Here is a 20974-nt window from a genome sequence, read left to right as displayed (position 1 = left end):
CTCCCCTATCATTGGAGAGCTACTTCCATTCAATAAAACTGCGCGCATTCTCCAACCCCACGTGTGATCCGCTTCTTTTGGTACACCAAGGCAAGAACCCGGATACAGAAAGCCCTCTGTCCTTGCGACAAGGTAGAGGGTTTAATTGAGCTGGTTTAACCCAAGTCGCTTATAGAAAACTGAAAGAGCACCCTGTAACACATGCACACTGGGGCTTCAGGAGCCGTAAACATTCTCCCCCAGGCACTGCCTTAGGGTCAGAGTCCTGTATGCCTGCCTGCCTCTATGCCCCCCGGAGGTTTGAGCAGCAGGGCACTGGAGAAGCGAGCCACACCCCCGTGGCACACCATGTGAGGGGGTCAAGGGAACCTTTCCCGTTTCACAGTGTGAGGCAGATTCACACCCAACAAACCAGAACAAGAGTTTAACCGTCACAGATGCGTTGAAAACACAGAGAACCCAAAGTTTATTCTTACCAGCAGAGAAGGCTTCACAGAGATGGATCTGGAGCTGGCGGGGTGGGGGCGGGGGAATAAGCAGCATTTTGAGAGGCAGGACTCATATTGAAAAATGCAATTCACTCCAGTGCATACACTGCAATGCAAACTCTAGTCTTGATTGGTTAGGGTAAGCCTGTGACTGCGGCGAGGTAGCGGTGGCCGGGAAGACCTTGCCTGCCTGCACTTGGGTGAGAATTGGGACTCCAGTCACCTCTTCATCTTGGACAGTCGCCTCTGGTTCCCTCTTTCTGAGGCAAGGCTCCTATCTTAAGCTAGTAGGAGATCCGGCCGCAATCCTGGCTCTCAATAGGTCGGGGATTGAGGGCCCCTCAACCACAGGTTTTTGTCTGCAAACCCAGTTTCGGAGGTCCCTAAAAGTGTGCAAATAGTAAAGCCAGGCCCAGCCGAGCCAATTCTTTCCATCCCTCCAGCGCTGCATGCTGATTATTTGCTCTCCATATCACCTCTCCTCAGGGGGCTTCAAGGAATCAGCAAATCCCCCGCATCACAGCTACGAATCCCTAGCACACCCCATTCACACACAGCGGGGCGGCTGGGGATTAATTGGAGGGGGAATGTTGTGAATTCCAGAGAGTTCTTTCTTTTCTCCTCACAGTCAGCGGCCGGGGATATTGCTACATGAAAGCTTTGCTGTCAGTATCAATCATCATTGCCCAGGCTGCTACATTCCAAAGAATGAATTGGCCTCATTTGGTAACTCGACTGGAGCGGGGGAGTCATTCCTGAAGAGTCCACATTTGCGGGCCCCAATTCCGACTCCATAAGTGGTTTCCAAAGACAAACAGAAACCGGAGAGCCCAGCTTCTTTTTCCTGGATTCCCCGTTTTAGTGAATCCTGGGAAGGGAGAGACCTGAAGGTAGGGTGAGACCCCGGTTAGCGCCTGGGCAGGAAATCAGCCAGAGCTTTGACTGAGAGGAGAGAGGCAGACAAATATAGCGCATTGCTCTCTCATTGCTTTGATGCAGAGGCCGACTTTCCCCGGCGTCTCGGCAGGAAGGATAAGGCCACAGGGCTCTCCCTCATCTCTGGGTTAAGCGGGTCCCAGGGCCTGCAAAGCAAAGTGAACCCAGACTTCTCCCCATTCAGAGGGAGAGGTGCCCCAGGAAGGCAGTTGTGTGTGGTGGTGGTGGTGGTGGTGGTGGTGGTGGTGGTGGTGGTGGTGGTGGTGGTGGTGGTGTTAATGCAGTATGTCAAACGTTTTCCTCATGGAAGCCGTTGCTGGGAGCGCCTAGAAAGGAAACGAATTTTCCCTGGGATTTCACCTCTTAAGTCTGCAGCCTGCCTGTCTGAACCTTTCCCTAATTCTTACCTTTTTCGGTGCAAGATTTCCAGATTGCCTCCTCCTCCCCCATACTGTCTGAGCATTTCTCTCCACTTCTCCCAGCCTCCTCCCTCTCCCTTGTTGCAGAATTTCCTGAAACTCCCACCAAGTGGAGTGCTCACGGAATGCATCCTGGGGGATTGGCGGGCTCCTCCACATGTCTTGGCCTGTCTCTGCTTGCTGTGAGAGGTGCTGCACTCTGACTGTCCCCAGGAACTGGAGACCCAGGTGGGGTGGCTCAGTGGCTTTGGGGTGGTGTGACCCGAAGTGAGCCACTGGCTCTCTGCCTTACCTACTGCATCCATGAAATGGATGCTCTGCCTCCCTTTAAGGCTGTGAAGGGATCAGTGGGAGAATAGATTTTAAAGAGCTTTGTGATTTGTAAAGCACTCAACATGAGAAATGATTATGAAATTCTCTCACTGGAAGCAGTATTGGGTGAATTATTAATCTTTACAAAGGCTTCACTCTGGATCTACCTGCACAGGACAGTCTTGCTGAAGGGTGCCCTGGGAGGATTAGAGATAAAAAGACAAAGATAAAAACACACAAAGAAAAGCAAAAACCAAACAAAACGCAGGATTATTATTATTTTTGTCAAAAACTAAAAACAGAGTGATATGCCTGCAACATTTCAATTTGCAAATGCCCAGAAGGTGACACTGTCTCCTGTGGCCGCCTTCTAGACCACTACTCCATTTTCTGTAGCTTCTTTGTCATGGCAACAGGTTAAAAGGCAGGTGATTTGACTATAATATCAAACAAGTTGCCTCCTCTCTCTGGGCCTCAGTTTTCCCAGCTCTAAAATATATGAGCAACACCAGACATTTTTTTAGATCTCCAACCCTTCTGCTTTAGATTCCTGGGCTGCCTTGGTTATGCATTCTAACTTAGCAACCAGGAGGCTCCAAGGTCATTTCATACTTGATAAAATATCAGTTTTACTAATCCTCATCTGGGAGGAACTAACTGATCTAAACAATCTAAAATAGTGCCAGCCACTTAGGATCCCTTAATACTGCCTAATCATAATGAGAATGTTTCAATATTTATAAATTAATACGGGGAGAAGTGTGACATTGTGCCTTAAAACACTCTGGTACAATTAGCACAGGATCTCCAGTGCAATTAGCACAGTTTCCCCACTCCCAAAGGCTTTACTACAAAAAGTGCCTACTTCACATAGTAACTTCACTCTCAAAAACTGACACCTAAAAGCCACAATCTTGGTGTTACAAGAATCCTAAGAAAACACAAGGTCAGCATTCTGTGTCACCACTACACCTCATCAAATCTGAGCTCTTATCTACCCAGAGATAGATACTCCTAGCTGCACCATCTGCCTAAAAAGACTCTTTTCTTCCCAGTTGCTGTCAGCTGACTTGTCTGTCCTCAGTGGGAGCCTTCAGGTTCAAGGCTCTGTCTGGGGACTTCATATACAGCCTTGACTATTATTCTGATGGATCTTTTTAATTCTCCCCACTTTGATCAAGTCAGTTTCCACAACAAACAAGACTCACCAGAAGCATTCCTGGGCTCACAAAGGCAAACACACTTGGCTTTGCATCACAGACATCAGAGGCCAGAATTCTTCTTCAGCTATTTTAACCCTTGGCTGCATGAGTTTCCCAGTTAACACTTTTTACCTCCCTTCCCTGCAACCAGAGACGAGTTAGACCCCTCCAGGGAAATGCAATGGTTTCCAACCTTTAATTAAGTAAGGATCCAAGTGGCAGATGCAGTTCACACACACTGGAGCCAAGCCTTGGCTAGGAAGGAAGATCCTTTTGCTCCAAATGCTCTGCAGTTCAGTAAAAGTAACTTCAGCTAATAAAAATAGCTCTGTCTATTGAGGGTCAGCAGCCATTTTAACTATTTAAATATTATCTCATTTAATATCAATGAAATATTAAGTAGGTGAAATAGCTGAGTTAACTTCATAAATGAAGAAACCAAGGATGATAGAAGTTAAGCAATTTGTCCATGATTATACAGCTAGGCTGGAATGATGCTGGAGCTTAAACCTGAATCTGTCTGGCTTCAGAGGCAGGTCCTAACGTTAAGATGCTCAGTGTTACACTTTAGCACTAATTACGCTGTAGTAGAAAGACTTCTGAATTGAGAATAAGACCAGAGTTTAAGTCTGACTATGGCTATCTGCAGCAAATCAATTTTCTCTATGCCTTGATTTTTCTACCTCTAAATTAGGAATAGAATCAAGTTGTTTTTCCCCAAACCTCAGTCGTTCATTTGATTACTTTTGCCATATCATCATACCATTCATATTATTATTTCACAACTATTTTCTTTAAATCACTGTATTTTTTAAAAGCAAATAAAATATTTTAAAATTAAACCTTATTAAATTAAAACCCAAAATGACTTGCTCTAAATGGATGGTAATAAAAAAATAAAGATAAAGAAAAAACAATGCCATTAAATTCTAGCTAGATACTCTTATCTGCCTAAGGCTGTCAGCCTTAGGCTAACCTTATGTTAAATTGGAAAATGTGCAAGTTGGTTAAAGACTCTGCAAGGTAGTTAGGGTATATTGAAGACATACCAAAAAACAAACTGAGGCTGGGCGCGGTGGCATAAGCCCAGCACTTTGGGAGGCTGAGGCCAGCACTTTGGGAGGCTGAGGCAGGCAGATTACGAGGTCGGATCACGAGATCAGGAGATTGAGACCATGCTGGCTAACACGGTGAAACCCAGTCTCTACGAAAAATACACAAAATTGGCCAAGCCTGGTGGCAGGGGCCTGTAGTCCCAGCTACTTGGGAAACTGAGGCAGAAGAATCGCTTGAACCAGGAGGTGGAGGTTGCAGTGAGCCTAGATCACGCCACTGCACTCCAGCCTGGGCGACAGAGCGAGACTCTGTCTCAAAAAAAAAAAAAAAAAAAAAAACTGAAAACTTTTCACTCAGTGTAACCAGGTAGAAAGAGGCACTAAAAGGAAATAACTTTTTCATTACTTTAGTCAATATTTTGTTTAACATCTTGTCTGTGTACTACCTGAGGGTATCTCACCTAACTTTTTTTGCATGCTACCAGTGGTGCCATCTCATATTTGACCAAAAGACATTGTAGATTTCTCTTTCAGCATTTCCAACTCTAAAATCCTTTGATTCTAATTAGAAAAGGTAATGTTAACGACTATTAAATTTGAAACTGAATTCACTAGGCCTCAACGAGTATTTTCTCACCTGTAGAGAAAGTAAAATAAGAACTTGACAATAAACTATCATTGCTATCAATTTATTTGAACAGAAAAAAAAAAAATGAAGACTCTTTCCTGAGCTGGTGTCCTCCAGGACTGCAAACCACACCATATAGCCCTATAGCCATGTGATAATTTTCCATATATACCATAGTGTGCACCATCAGGTTTACAAAACATGGTTGAAGCCCCTGAAGGTTCCTAATTCTCTCTCAGGTCAAAATTGTTTTCATGATAATACTAAGATGTTCCGGTCTTTTTAATTCTAATTTTCCAGAAGCTACCTAAAGTGAGATACTACAGATGGAATGCAGAAATAGATGTGAGAATCCACCTGTCTTCTATTGAGACAGACATTACAGAGCTTCACAAAATGCTAAACAATGCCACGATTCTCACTACATTTATTTTGTTACTTTTTTTTTGTTTGGGAAACTATAGTTATTTTTCATAAAAATAACATATTGGCCGATGCAGTGGCTCATGCCTGTAATCCCAGCACTTTGGGAGGCTGAGGTGGGTGGGTCGCCTGAGGTCAACTGTTCAAGACCAGCCTGGACAACATGGTGAAACCCCATCTCTACTAAAACTACAAAAAAATTAGCTGGGCATGGAGGCAGGAACCTGTAATCCCAGCTACTTGAGATGCTGAGGCAGGAGAATTGCTTGGAGCTGGAGACAGAGGTTACAGTGAGCCGAGGTCATGCCATTGCACTCCAGCCTGGGCAACAAGAGCGAAACTCTGTCTCAAAAAAAAAAAAAAAAAAAAAAAAGTCATTTATGTTAACATATAGCGAATTTATTACTGTTTTTTAAAATAAATATTTTTTAAATGTCTCATTTTAATTTCAAATATGGGAATTATCAGTAGATCTAATCCTCATAAACAAAGGTTCTTTGGATCCTCAATAATTCTATTTTTTTTCTTTAGAAATATGATCTCACTCTGTCCCAGGCTATAGTATAGTGGTATGATCATAGCTTACTGAAGCCTTGAACTTCTGGGCTCAACCAATCTTCCAGCCTCAATCCTCCCAAGTACCTAGGACTACAGGTACATACCACCATGTCTGGCTAATTTTTTAAAAGTTTTTGTTTGTTTGTTTGCTTTTTGTAGAGATCAAGGTCTTTATTTTTTTTTTTTTTTTTTTTTTTTTTTTTTTTTGGTCTTGATGTGTTCCCAAGCTGACCTCGAACTCCTGGCCTCAAGTGATCCTCCCAAAGGATCACTTCAACCTCCCAACCTCGTGAGTGCTAGATTACAGGCTTGAGCGCATAAGATGTGTTCCAAGCTACCTAACTCCTGGCTGGATCACTTCAACCTCCCAAAGTGCTCAGGCATAAGCCACTACTCTTTTTTTTTTTTTTTTTAATTTTTTTTTATTATGCTTTAAGTTCTAGGGTACGTGTGCACAACATGCAGGTTTGTTACATATGTATACATGTGCCATGTTCGTGTGCTGCACCCATTAACTCGTCATTTCCATTAGGTATATCTCCTAACTCTATAGCTCCCCACTCCTCCCACCCCACGACAGGCCCCAGTGTGTGATGTTCCCCTTCCTGTGTCCAAGTGTTCTCATTGTTCAATTCCCACCTATGAGTGAGAACATGCGATGGTTTTCTGTCCTTGCGATAGTTTGCTCAGAATGATGGCTTCCAACTTCATCCATGTACCTAAAAAGGACATGAACTCATCTTTTTTATGGCTGCGTAGTATTCTATGGTATATCTGTGGCACATTTTCTTAATCCAGTCTATCATTGATGGACATTTTTTCCTCCATTTCAACCTTGGTGAATCTGACAATTATGTGTCTTGGAGTTGCTCTTCTCGAGGAGTATCTTTGTGGTGTTCTCTGTATTTCCTAAATTTGAATGCTGGCCTGCCTTGCTAGGGTGGGGAAGTTCTCCTGGATAATATCCTGCAGAGTGTTTTCCAACTTGATTTCATTCTCCCCGTCACTTTCAGGTACACCAATCAAACGTAGATTTGGCCTTTTCACATAGTCACATATTTCTTGGAGACTTTGTTCATTTCTTTTTACTCTTTTTTCTCTAAACTTCTCTTCTCACTTCATTTCATTCATTTTGATCTTAAATCACTGATACCCTTTCTTCCACTTGATCAAATCTGCTACTGAAGCTTATGCATGCATCACATAGTTCTCATGCCGTGGTTTTCAGCTCTATCAGGTCATTTAAGGTCTTTTCTATGCTGTTTATTCTAGTTAGCCATTCGTCTAATCTTTTTTCAAAGTTTTTAGCTTCTTTGCGATGGGTTCAAACATCCTCCTTTAGCTTGGAGAAGTTTGTTATTACCAGTCGTCTAACACCTTCTTCTCTCAACTCATCAAAATCATTCTCCATCCAACTTTGTTCCTTTGCTGGCGTTCCTTTGGAGGAGAAGAGGCACTCTGATTTTTAGAATTTTCAGCTTTTCTGCTCTGGTTTCTCCCCATCTTTGTGGTTTTTTCTACCTTTGGTCTTTGATGATGGTGACCTACAGATGGGGTTTTGGTGTGGGTGTCCTTTCTGTTTATTACTTTTCCTTCTAACAGTCAGGACTCTTGGCTGCAGGTCTGTTGGAGTTTGCTGGAGGTCCACTCCGGATCCTGTTTGCCTGGGTATCACCAGCAGAGGCTACAGAACAGCAAATATTGCAGAACAGCAAATGTTGCTGCCTGATCCTTCCTCTGGAAACTTAATCTCAGAGGGCAACCCGGCCGTATGAGGTGTTAGGCCCCTACTGGGAGGTGCCTCCAAGTTAGGCTACTCAGGGGTCAGGGACCCATTTGAGGAGGCCGTCTGTTCATTCTCAGATTTCAAACTCTGTGCTGGGAAAACCACTGCTCTCTTCAAAGCTGTCAGACAGGGACGTTTAAGTCTGCAGAAGTTTCTGCTGACTTTTGTTCAGTTATGCCCTGCCCCCAGAGGTGGAGTCTAGAGAGGCAGGCAGGCCTCCTTGAGCTACTATGGGCTCCACCCAGTTTGAGCTTCCTGGCTGCTTTGTTTACCTACTCGAGCCTCAGCAGTGGTGGACACCCCTCCCCCATCCCCGCTGCCGCCTTGCAGTTTGATCTCAGACTGCTTTGCTAGCAGTGAGAGAGGCTCCGTGGGCGTGGGACCCTCCGAGCCAGGTGTGGGATACAATCTCCTGGTGTGCCATTTGCTAAGACGATTGGAAAAGCACAGTATTAGGGTGGGAATGTCCTGATTTTCCAGGTACCATCTGTCACAGCTTCCCTTGGCTAGGAAAGGGAATTCCCCGACCCCTTGCACTTCCTGGGTGAGGCGATGCCTTGCCCTACTTTGGCTCACACTCCATGGGCTGCACCCACTGTCTGACAAGCCCCAGTATGAATCCAGTACCTCAGTTGGAAATGCAAAAATCACCTGTCTTCTGTGTTGCTCATGCTGGGAGCTGGGCGCTGTAGCTCATGCCTGTAATCCCGGCAATTTGGAAGGCCGAGGTGGGCAGATCACCTGAGGTCAGGAGTTCGAGACCCGCCTGGCCAACATGGTGAAACTCCATCTCTACTAAAAATACAAGAATTAGCCAGGTGTGGTGGCAGGCACCTGTAATCCTAGCTACTCGGGAGGCTGAGGCAGGAGAATCACTTGAACCCAGGAGGCAGAGGTTGCAGTGAGCCAAGATGGTGCCACTGCACTCCAGCCTCGGCAACAAGAGTGAAATTTCATCTAAAAAAAAAAAAAAGAGTGTAAAGATGTCCTGGCCAGGCATGGTGTCTCACGCCTGTAATCTCAGCATTTTGGGAGGCCAAGATGGGCAGACTGCTTGGGCCTAGGGGTTTGAGACCAGCCTGGGCAACATGATGAAACCCAGTCCGTACAAATAATACAAAAATTAGCTGGGCATGGTGGTGCATACCTGTAGTCCCAGTGACTCCTGGGGAGGCTGAGAAGGGAGGATCACATGAGACTGGGAGATTGAAGTCACAGTGAGCCATAATTGCACCACTGCACTCCAGTCTGGGCAACAGAGTGAGAGCCGGTCTCAGGAAAAAAAAAAAAAAGATTATGTCCCGAGGCCAAATATCGGAGCATGTCTGAGGCTATTACCAATGGCAGATCTAGAATATATCAGCTAGAATATGAAAGAGAACTACCATAATAAGAGTAGGAAAAACTACACAGTTAACAATTAATTGATTATTACATTTAGTAATAATGAATAGTATTTCTAAAATGATCAACTTAGTGGTATCATCTGTGAACATTACAAAGAAAAATTGAGAAATTAAGAGAAAATGTAGCAACCAGAAAAATGTTAACATTATATTTATATCAACAGAAGGAGAATGTTGGATTCTGAACACTTTGACAACAGCAATGTAAAATATCTCTGTTTGTGTTGGGGCCTGGAAAGGTACGTGGAAAATGGAAACTTTTGTTGGGAAGTTTACAAAGGAAAATTTTTTCTTTTATAAATGATGTTTAGTGGTGTCCACCAATTACTTTATAATCTCTATTAGATGGTAGCTAATATTTAATTTTTTTGTGTTGTCAAGAAACTGCCAAAAGGTTGGGACACTACAGTCATGAATCTCTGATCACACACCTGATTAAATCAACAAGTTGGACCAATATAGTTTAGCAATTTTACTAGCTGAATCCTATCAACTCTGTGGCTACAAATTGGTTGTGACTATCAGCTGAGACCATGGCCAAAAAATGTAATTGTCAATCAGTGTGTTTCGTATAGATAAGGCCAAAGAGTATCCCACCTACATTAATGTCTCAAGCTCATTTTGATTCTGGGAGCTCAGTTTACAAAGAGAATTAACATTTCTCTTTATTTTAAGTGGTTTCTATGGATACCTTCTATGCAGCATTTCATTCACATCTATCCAATTTAAGCTTCTCATTTTAATTTAAATACACTTTCTATTCCTCCAGATCTGTATATGATACACACAGTTCATTTACTGAAAATAATCTATAAAAAGCATTTATGCACATGAAATTTTAAATTAATACATTCAAAGCTTTAAAGAGAAGAAAGAAACTCCTACTAGACAGAAATTCATAATCTCAGATTTGGAAGTCTATTTTTATTTCCATAATAATCACTCAAATCCTGACTTGTAAAGAATCATATTTTCTGGTTTCAACATTTTTTGTCATTACTAGGTTCTCTTTTCCTGATCTTATTTATTTTGTTTTATTGGAGTTTTCTTGCTTGTCAGAGTTGGGAATAAAACTTTTTGGAGCCAAGTATGGTGGCTCACATCTGTAATCCCAGCACTTTAGGAGACCAAGACAGGAGGCTTGCTTGAGGCCAGGAGCTCAAGACCAGCCTGGGCAACATAGTGAAATCTTGTCTTTACAAAATATAAAAATAAAGTTAGCTTGGCAAGATATTGCACACTTATAGTCCTAGCTTCTTGGGAGGCTGAGGCTGGAGAACTGCTTGAGTCCCGGGAATGTAAGGCTGCAGTGAGCAATGAGCCTGCCACTGCACACTAGCCTGGGTGACAGAGGCGGTCCCTGTCTCTAAAACCTTTCTGGTTTCTACTGCATTTCAAAGTCAACAATAAAATGTAATTGATTACTCCGGTTTCTATTTAGTGTAAAAAAATTGAGAAAAAAGTATTTTTAAAAGATTAAATCTCAGAAATAATATTGCTGGTGTTTGCTAATGTAATAAAAACTTTTTATTTGTAAAAACTTTTTTTTTCCCCAAGAAAGCCTATAATACCTAAATTTGTTAGAGAAGAGATCAGATGCCATCTCCAGCTAAAAGTCTTTCACTTTTTTTATCTACTGCGCAAACTTCATACACCTCAGCCTAGAAACTTAGGCGTTCCACGTTGTGGTTCCAGACTCCTACCAACTTTATCTACCATCCCGCCCTGCAGAGACCCACAATGCAGCCAAACAGGCCTAGTGAGTTCTCAGAGTCCCCTTGCTGACCTCTGGCCCTTGACTCCCCATTCTCTCCCCACTTGAAATATCTCCTCAGGCCTCCAATGTCTGTTCACTGAATGTGATTCAGGCCCTGTAGTTGAAGTACTGTTGTTACTCCTTACAGCACACTGTGCTTCTTAAGATTCATGTGTGTGTTTTCTTTATTCTCTACTTGTAAACAAAAGCTCCTGTACTTTTTTTTTTCTCTAATATATAGAGGTTCACTCTGTGACCCAGGCTGGAGTGCAATGGCACAGTCTTGGCTCACTACAGCCTCAAACTCCTGAGCTCAAAGGATCCTCCCATCTCAGCTTTCTGAGGAGCTGGAACCAGAGGCATGTGCCACCACACCTGGGTTATTTTATTTTATTTTAAATAAGTAATATGTATGTACAACAATTACACAATTCAAAAAGCACCAATGCAAAGGTTATGCAAGGAAATGTCTCTTTCCCACCCTTCTCACCCAGTTCTCCTCCCCAGAGGCTCCCAGTGTTGCCAATTCCTTGTGTATTCTCTGCCGCATGAGAGAGAGAGAGTGTGTGTATTAACACAAATGGCAACACAATTTCATGTCATTCTGCAGGGTAGACATACAATAATCTTGGGCAGGTTGTATCACACACAAGAGTGTCCAGTAGAAAGTGGGTAAGGGCTAAAACCCACCCCATGTTCCTCTTGTCAAGCTGTATTCTCTGTGGCCTTGCTATTGTAGGGCAGAAAATGTGACATCTTTTCCTTACCCATCCCAAGGTTCATGGCTAAGACCCCTATAACAAAGACAGAGTAATAAGAGAAAGGCATATAAATGTATTTAGTATGAGTTTTATGTGACACAGAAGCCCTTGTAAATGAAGACTCAAAGAAATGAGGGAATTTGTTTGTGTCTTTTTGTGGACAATTATGCAGAAGTATGATTGGAGGACAAAAGGGTGTGATCTAATGGCAATAAACTGGGAGGAATATAGCAAGGTCGGTTTGTTCAGTTTCTTTTTGGTGTCCGCTGATGACATTCTTTCTCTCTGGGGGCATAGGAGTGGACACCTATCACATGAGGGTGTTCAGGGAAGAAGAAATAAAGACAGAGAGAACCTTCTTCAGGGGAGAAATGCCAGAGGAAGGTGAGGGTGGGCTTCCTGTTTCTGCTGTTTTCTCAAATGCCAAGGTGCTATATTTTGGGGTATCATGTCCTCAACCCTGTCACTAGTTACATCCTAGATACATCCTAAAGAAAAAGGGCTTTCTTCAAATTTCCACAAATACATCCTAGAGACTAGCAGTCAATAGTCCTACTGCATATTTTTATTTCATTTAAAAATTTCATTTTCTTTTAAAATATCTGTTTTCTTCATTTTGCACTATTATAAGAAAGGACTTGCATTGCAAATTCATGTTGGGAAAAAGATTAATCTGCAAAACATATTTTCAAGCACTAGCCTGTTTTTTTAGAGACTTGCCAGTTTGCAAGTCATCAGTGAACATACTAAGTGGTGGATATTATTGTTTCAAATGAAATCCCTGTGAACTTCTCAGAAGTCATAAAAATATTATCAAAAATTATAATGGTTATAATTTTTGAAGCAATAATTTTCAGAACTTTGACTAGGCTAAGTTATTAAGAGTTTATTAAACCTTTAAAAAAGTTTTATTGCAATAATTACACCTTCCTTCTTTTCCTCAAATAAGTCTAAGACACTAAAAAATTTTTTAAGTATTGTTTCCATACCCTGAGGGCTCACTGGGTGTCAGTTGCAGAATGTGTCAAAATTCCAGGCTGTTTTAGTTCTAGAAAGAATTCATCTTTAATGCTTCTCACTCCAGGGGTCCCCTTTTGATGTGTTTCTGCCCTCATTTTCCAAGAGTTAAATCTATACCTGTGTTTCTTCTCAGAAAATTCATCATTCTACTTTATAGCTTGAGATTTGCAGGCCAAGATCGCAGCTTCTGGAAATAAGAAATCAGAAATTCATTCTTATATCCAATCACCTATTTGTATTTTTTTTAAATAAAGCTATCCAGGTTATAGACCTGAGATTCATTCCTCTAAGAATTTTATTTCAAGTGACCCTGTCATTCTTGCTGGACATGATGCATTGAGGTCAGAACCTCTAGAAGACAAAAAGACACTTCCTCATGGCCTATAAGGTAGGTATATGAGGATTTGTAATGCCAGAGACAGTTAGCATTTACTCCTATTCTATGACCTTAAAAAAAAAAAAAAACCTAAACTTTTAGATATTTTTTTACACATTTTCAATGAGTATCTTTGTTGTTTTTTGTTGTTTGTTTGTTTTAGAAAAAGGGTCTCTCTATGTTGCCCAGGCTGGAGTACAGTGGCTATTTACAGGCATAATTATTGTGCATTACGGACTCGAATTCCTGGGCTCAAGCCATCCTCCTGCCTCAGCCTCCCAAGTAGCTGGAACTACAGGTGCATGCCATCACACACAGCTTTCAATGAGTTATTATTGCTAGTTAAGTCATGATTCAGGGTCCCAGAATAGGGATCACTATGTACTCAGGTCCCTCTTTACCACCCTGGGAGAAGAACAAAGGACAGAGGAGAGATGGAGTGGAGCAAGCTCAGATCTTCCCAGGAAACATGCCTTCTGCCTGGTACTTGTCTTAGGCTAAGACCCAGAATATAGGGTAGAAAGTCTTGTCCACAAGTACCATTCACACACAGAGACATCAACCCCTTTAGCAGTCATTGCCTTCTGGCAGCAGTGGAAGTCCAGGTAGGTCTACCAGTAGTTCCTGGTCTAGTTCTGGCTGAGGAAGTTGCTGCCATAAGGGGCAGTCCTATAGTTCTTGATTTGGTCTCCATGTCTTCCGCCACGGTGTTGACTCCTAAAAACTCCCCTGACACAACACGTAGTTCCACGTGGCCCTCCAAAAAAGACCAACTTTTAGATTTTTAATATAAAAATCAAGTAATGTGTCAATTATCATTTACCACCCCAGTGCTGACCTTCATATCAATTCTTCAAACAGTTTGCCTCTGACCTCAGGCTCAAGGAAGAGTGAGCATGAGATGATGATGATGATGATGATGATGGTGATGATGATGATGTCGCTAGGGTTCAGAAATCATACCCCAAAATAAAGGCTCAGAAGGAAGGTTCATCTCTGACCTTCTCCTGTCCTTCTGTGTCTCTTCTGTCATTCTCCCCAAGGTAAGCCATAGAAACTATATTCCTCTTCCCCAAGGCGGGTCATAGACACAAAAACCCCTTTTCCCCAAAGCCAGCCATAATACCTAAAAATATTACTCTAACCTTCCCCCACCTTTTTGTGTAAGAACTAGCCATAAAAAATCTCTTCAGCCCTTCTTGTTAGATTGTAGGTCATAAGACTCCCAGCCAGAAAGAATTCTGCCCTGTATGCAGAAGGAATGAATGCTGCACAGTAAGGCTAAGGAGAATCTGAATCGATAGCCCTTGCTGGGTTTCCCTACACTGTCTATTGCCATCAGTTCATACACATTTTGTCCAATCACATTTCTACACAGCTGTTCCCACTTCTTATAACCTAAACATAAAAATGAACAGTTTTCCTTTTCTCTTTTGGTCTTCATTCTGAAGCCTCCTGTGTCATGTAAAATTAGAATTAAATTATTTTATTTATTATTATTTTTGTTTTTGAGACAAAGTCTTGCTCTGTTGTCAGGCTGGAATATAGTGGCGCGATCTCTGCTCACTACAACCTCTGCCTCCGGGGTTCAAGCGATTCTCCTGCCTCCTGAGTAACTGGGATTACATGCACTGTGCCACCATGCCTGGCTAATTTTGTGTATTTTTAGTAGAGATGGGGTTTCACCGTGTTAGCCAGTCTGTTCTTGAACTTCTGACCTCAGGTGATCCACCTGCCTCGGCCTCCCAAAGTGCTGGGTCACCGCGCCTGGCCAGGTTTAAATAATTGTATTATGCTTTTCTCTTGTTAACCTTTCATTATAAGGGTGACAGCTTGTGATATGGAGGAAAGAGATCACCCTCTTTCTTTCCCTACAATGATGATAATGATGACAATGATAATGACTGGAAGAAGAAGGAGCTATAAACGTAATGGTTGCTTTTTCAGATCTCTAAATGCCAGGGAGTCAAAAGAGCCCTGTCAAAACATCCTGCTTCATATAAGGTAAGAGATATTCCTGGCATCATGTTCACAAAGTAGTAATAAGTATTCAGACATTTTTGCCTTTCTCTGTATTAAGGGAGTCTAAAACATTTTATTGTGGCATAAAAGTTGTTTTGAGTTAAAAACATTTGAGAATACGCTTTTTTTCCTTCATTATCTGCCTAAGAGCAGAGCCTCCCATTAGAAGTCAAGATAATGAAACTGTCATTGTAAATCCCCTCTTTGGTAGCAACCCGGGAAGACTACTCTTATCAGACACTAGACGTCAGCTCCCTACCCAAACAAACAGACATTGTCACACAACTATGGTGTCTCCCATCTATCCTCCTGTAGAAGAGGAAAGGTGTAATACCTTTCCTTACCCATGGAAAGGATCATGGCCAACACTCCTATAACAAAAGACGAGAAAACAAGAGAAAAGCATGACAAATATATTTAACCAAAGTTTTATGTGACACGGGAGCCTTGAGAAATAAAAAGTCAAAGACCCAGGGAAAATTGTCTATTTTTATGCTTAGGTTTGGTGAAGAACTGACACTCATATAGAAACGTGATCAGACAAAAAGGTATGATCTAATGCTAATAGACTGACAGGGGAAACCCAGTCAGGCCTGCCTTTCTGTTCAGATTCTTCTCGGCCTCCCTGTGTAACATTCTTTCCTCCTGGGTATGGGACTGGACTCCTCTGGAATGAGATTCTTCAAGGCAGAAGGAGAAGAGTGGCCTGTCTAGGTTTTATGGCATGCTTGGAGGAAGAGGAGTTCTGGTTTCTACGACCCACCTTGGGGAAGAGGAATTCTGGTTTCCAATACTCACTTATTTAGGGGAAGGAAGAAAGACAGGAGATGGGAGGGTAGGAAGAGGTCAGAGAAACCCTGTTTCTGAGGTCCTTCCAATGTCCTTCAGTTCAAAGTACTCAGCATGCCAAGGTGCCATACTTTGGGGTATCATGTTCTGAGCCCAACACTCCTAAGGGCCCATTTATCTTTCCTAAAAGTCATTTGTTTTCCCGTAAGTACCCTTCTTCTCCTGTTAAGATAGTATACACGCTCCAAATTCTATTAACAACTGCCTCCTTGAGTGGTTATGAATGCCCACATACAATTGATATATGTGAACAAAAACCTGTCTTTTGGCTTGCTAATCTATCTTTTGTCAGTTTAATATGCAGACCCTCAAGCACTAACCATAAGACGGTAGAGAAAAAGCGATGGTAGAGAAAAAGCTTTTTTCTCTCCAACAGCATCATCTCCTTCTGGGAAAGTAAGACTCACCCTTCAAGACCCAGCTCAATGCTGCATTCTTCCTTCAATAGGAAGTGTTCTGTCCTTCCTCCAACCTTCTGAGAAATTTGCTGATATCTCTTTTAGAGCATTTCCCTCATATATCTTACAACAATGTATCATTTGTTTCCTCTGTCATATTCTAATATGTGTGTGTGTGTGTGTGTGTATATATATATGTTGTTTTTTTTTTTTAAACAGAGTCTTGTTTTGTTGCCAGGCTGCAGTGCAGTAGCACGATCTTGGCTCACTGCAACCTCTGACTCCCTGGTTCAAGCGATTCTTCCGCCTCAGCCTCCCAAGTAGTTGGGATTATAGGCACACACCACCATGCCCAACTAATTTTTTGTATTTTTAGTAGAGATGGAGTTTCATCATGTTGGCCAGGATGGTCTTCATCTCCTGACCTCATGATCTGCCCACTTTGGCCTCCCAAAGTGCTGGGATTGCAAGTGTGAGCCACTGCTCCTGGCCTACTTTTTTTTTTTTTTTTTTTTTTTGAGATGGGGTCTCATTCTGTCACTCAGACTGGAGTGCAGTGGCGCAGTCTTGGCTCACTGAAACCTCTGCCTCCTGAGCTCAAGCAATTCTCTTGCCTCAGCCTCTGAGTAGCTAGGATTATAGGCACCCACCACCACACCTGACTAATTTTTGTATTTTTAGTAGAGACAGGGTTTCACCATGTTGGCCAGGCTGGTCTTGAACTCCTGACCTCAAATGATCTTCCCGCTTTGATCTCTCAAAGTGCTGGGATTACATGCATGAGCCACCGTGCCTGGCCTAATATACATGTCTTAAAGACAAAGACTGGTTCTATGCCATGTTTGGGTTTTCAGTAATACTAGGAATAGTACTTTGTATATCAGGTAGACTCTTGGTAAATATTCAGTGAAAGAATACGGCCTGGAAGAAAGAAATGAAATGTGTCTGTTGGCCTCAGTATCAGGAGTCCGAATAGTTCCTAAGCCGGTGGTAGTCACTTCTTAGCTATTACTTTGGCCAAGTCCCTTTTCATTCTCAGCCTCAGCTTCCTCATTTGCAAAATGAGAATAATAGCACCTCTGTGGAAACTTTCATTTTCATGGTGATTAGATGAGCCATCTCACTTAAACATCTAGCAGAATGTTTGGGACATCAAAGACATTCTATAAAGTTAGTTCCTCTCTGCTTCCTTCACACCTAAGAGGGCCTGGACTTTGAGGAAACTCAGTAGTCTTCACGTCTTCATCCTATCTGAATATCACTTTCAGGAGCTTGCCTCCCTTTCTCCTGCCCAGGTTTAAATTGCCCCAAATAAGAACCTGTCTTAACAGACAACATAGGTGGGACAAATCCCTTCTACAGCCGTAGAGAGCCAAAAAGCCAGGACTTCTGGAAGCTTCCCTCGTCTTCCAGGCATACTGTTAGATCAACTTGTCAGCTCACCATTACCTGTGTCAGTTGAGAGAGGGAGGTTAGAATGATGGTGGTGGTGGTGGAGGGGGCTTAGTTGATAGAATTGAGCTTAGGAGATGAATGGAGATAGGTGAGGTGGCCACATAAGATGCCTAGGCCAAGAGAAAGGAGGGCTTTGGTAATGAGAACATTGTCTTCATATGTGTGTTTCTCTGGGAATATATATACATTTGTGTGATTTTGTTCTCTGTGTGAATCTGTATGTCTGTTCTTATGTGTATAGGAGAATCACCCAAAAGAAATCCATCCCTCTATCCATCCATCCATTCATTCATCCATCCATCCATCCATCCATCCATCCATCCATCCATCCATCCATCCATCCATTCATCCATCCATCCATCCATCCATCCATCCATCCATCCATCCATCCACCCATTCATCCATCCATCCATCCATCCATCCCTCTATCCATCCATTCATCCATCCATCCATCCATCCATCCATCCATCCATCCATCCATCCATCCATCCATCCATCCATGCTTCCATTCATGTATTCATTCAGTCAGTCATCCATTTGTTTTATTTAAATTAAAAGAGATTTCCAACCATTTATTCATCCATCCATTTATTCATTCAGTCATTCATGTCATTCACATTAAAAGAGCTTTTTTAAATGCTTCAGGTGCTAAAGAAAAAAGTTAAATAAAATATCCTCTACCTGTAAGGAGTCTGACTACAATCTGTTTGCAGTTTGTTGGAAACAGACAAGTAAGTATTTTACAAGTACCGTTCTAAGATAGAGGTTAGCACAAGGTGCTAGGAAAGAGACCAAGGAAAGAACGCTAGAAAAATAAGTACTAAGTTGGGCTTTTTGGTTTTGTTTTATTTCTCCTTTGCATGTCCCAAAAATACATTTAGCTCCATATATTCCCCATCCCACCTCCTTCCACCCCAGAGTTTGTTTAAGGAGATGTTTTTCTGTTGACTTGCGCTGAAAACCCAGTGCCACAGCATTTCCTCTCTAGAGGCCACTCTTCTCCACCAATTTCAATCAAATCAAATCAAATGCAACTTTTAGTTATATCACTTCCCCTTGTTAGTTGTGGGAACCTATGAACTCTTTGAGGCACCAGCACAGTTTCTTAGAATATAGAAAAGGCTCAATAAACATTTTCTGAATAGTGAGCAAGTGAATGAAAGAATGAAGTTCTCTACCTGTGCAGGTCTCATCTGTCACATGGAAACCCCTCCTCTGAATTCTCAGGGTCATGAGAGCAAGCTGACACTGGGTCTGGCCATCCAGAAGCACTTAAAACGTGATAGATAATAGTGTAATTAGTTACTATCATCTATAATTACTATTTAGTGGGTGGCTCCAAAATATTTAAAATATATATATTTTTTGCTTTTAGAGTAGGTGGGTTGGGGGAGGTGGGCAATGGAGAGAGAGAACACTTTCAGGCCATAATGAAGACCATGTGAGACACTCCACAGTTGTTTTTCAGACCTCTGCAGGAGCACCATGCTCTCAGCCACATTCCAAGATCTAAGGGTTACCCCCCAGGAGGGAACATGCCATTCCCAGCAGAGTCCATTATCTTGCAACCTGTTATCTAAACAGATTGTCTCCTTGGCTCCATTAGATGAGCTGATAAGCATACCTGAGGCTCCTGGGGTGCTCTGCCATTTACATAAGATCCCAGTCCCTTGGGCCACTGCCTAGTGCCTAAAGAACCCAAGGGTTGTCTCTCTCAGGACTCAAGACTTTCACTCCTTTGCCTCCTCAGCATTTGCCAGTCACAGAATTCTCCACTACCAGGACACTTGGCAAACCAAGTGTCCAGACCAGTGTGATTCCCAGCTCTAATCCTAAACCAGTAGCTTACGTCTTCCTTTGCTGAGACCTACTTTGAAAGCCAAATGGACTGAGTTATCTGCAAATAATTCCAATGCCACCATGAGATTTGGGGTTTATTTTATTTTATTAGAAACGGGCTTTTGTTATGTTGTCCAAGCTGACATGGAATTCCTGGGCTCAAGTGATTCTCCCACTTCAGCCTCTCGAGTAGCTGAGTAGTTGGAACTACAGGTGCATGTCATCACACCTGGCTTTTAGGATTTGTTTTTATAGGAGAAGTGAGTTATCCATTAGCATTTGTGAGACATATCTGGAATGTCACCTCAAGTATGAGGACTGACTTAACTCACTCCAGCTACCTGGATTTTCATTTTGAAAACCTAATGTCTAGGCCTGGAGCTACAGTTTTGCTCCCAGTTAAAAAATGTCTGGCATATAATAGGTGCATAAGAAATGTTGTTCCAATTAATGGAGAAAATGTCAGTTTGGCCTTAACCTGAATGAAATGTTTACCTTGTTTGGGTAAAGACTTATGAATCTGGAGATGGCTGGTCCCTCAGGCTATCCATTCAGAAAGAACATCACTCAGAAAATCATACCAGGCAGTCAGTAGGCACTTTCAAAAACTTCATTATGGTAGGACTGGGAGTATAGAAGGAACAAAGGGAGCCTGTGTGTGTGTGATATATATATATACATATATATAGCATAATTTTAAATTTTATACACTAAAGATAGAACATAAATATGACAAAATACTAACATGAATGAACTCTTCATGTTATGGAAATACATACTATGTCTGTTCTTTTCTATATTCTATCTTTTTTGTTGTTGTTTATAAGGGACAGGGTCTTGCTCTGTCACCAACTGGAGTGCAGTGGTGTGATTATATCTCACTATAACCTGGAACCCCTGGACTCAAGGGATTCCTTGAGGCAGGGATCACCTTGGCCTCCCAAAATACTGGAATTACAGGTGTGAGCTGCCACCCCCACCCACATATTCTATTTCTAGCTACTCTATATATTCTATTTTTCAAAATTATTGAAGTTTTTTTTTTGTTTTTTGTTTTTTCAAGATGGAATCTCACTGTTGCCCAGGCTGGAGTGCAGTGGCACGATCTTGGCTCACTGTAGCCTCCACCTCCCAGGTTCAAGTGATTCTTCTGCCTCAGCCTCCTGAGTATCTGGGAATACAGGTGTGCACCACCACACCCAGCTAATCCTTGTATTTCTTTAGTAGAATTGGGGTTTCACCATGTTGGCCAGGCTCAAACTCCAGATCTCAAGTGATCCTACCA

At 42.2% G+C, this 20974-nt stretch overlaps 1 long non-coding RNA gene across 1 annotated transcript in view; it reads left to right on the top strand.

Annotated features, from left to right (window-relative positions):
- Positions 1 to 1231: 1231 nt before the first annotated feature.
- LOC126940194 (uncharacterized) overlaps positions 1232 to 20974 on the top strand; it is a 28127-nt gene continuing 8384 nt past the window's right edge. Inside the window, exon 1 of the long non-coding RNA XR_007720660.1 lies at positions 1232 to 1378. This is a non-coding gene — a long non-coding RNA (uncharacterized LOC126940194). The remainder of the gene's footprint in view (positions 1379 to 20974) is intronic.

This window comes from Macaca thibetana, chromosome 1 (assembly GCF_024542745.1).
Source record: "Macaca thibetana thibetana isolate TM-01 chromosome 1, ASM2454274v1, whole genome shotgun sequence".
Lineage (NCBI taxonomy): Eukaryota > Metazoa > Chordata > Mammalia > Primates > Cercopithecidae > Macaca > Macaca thibetana.
The sequence above is the reverse complement of the archived record's forward strand: the minus strand, read 5'-3'. Positions and strand labels throughout refer to the sequence as shown.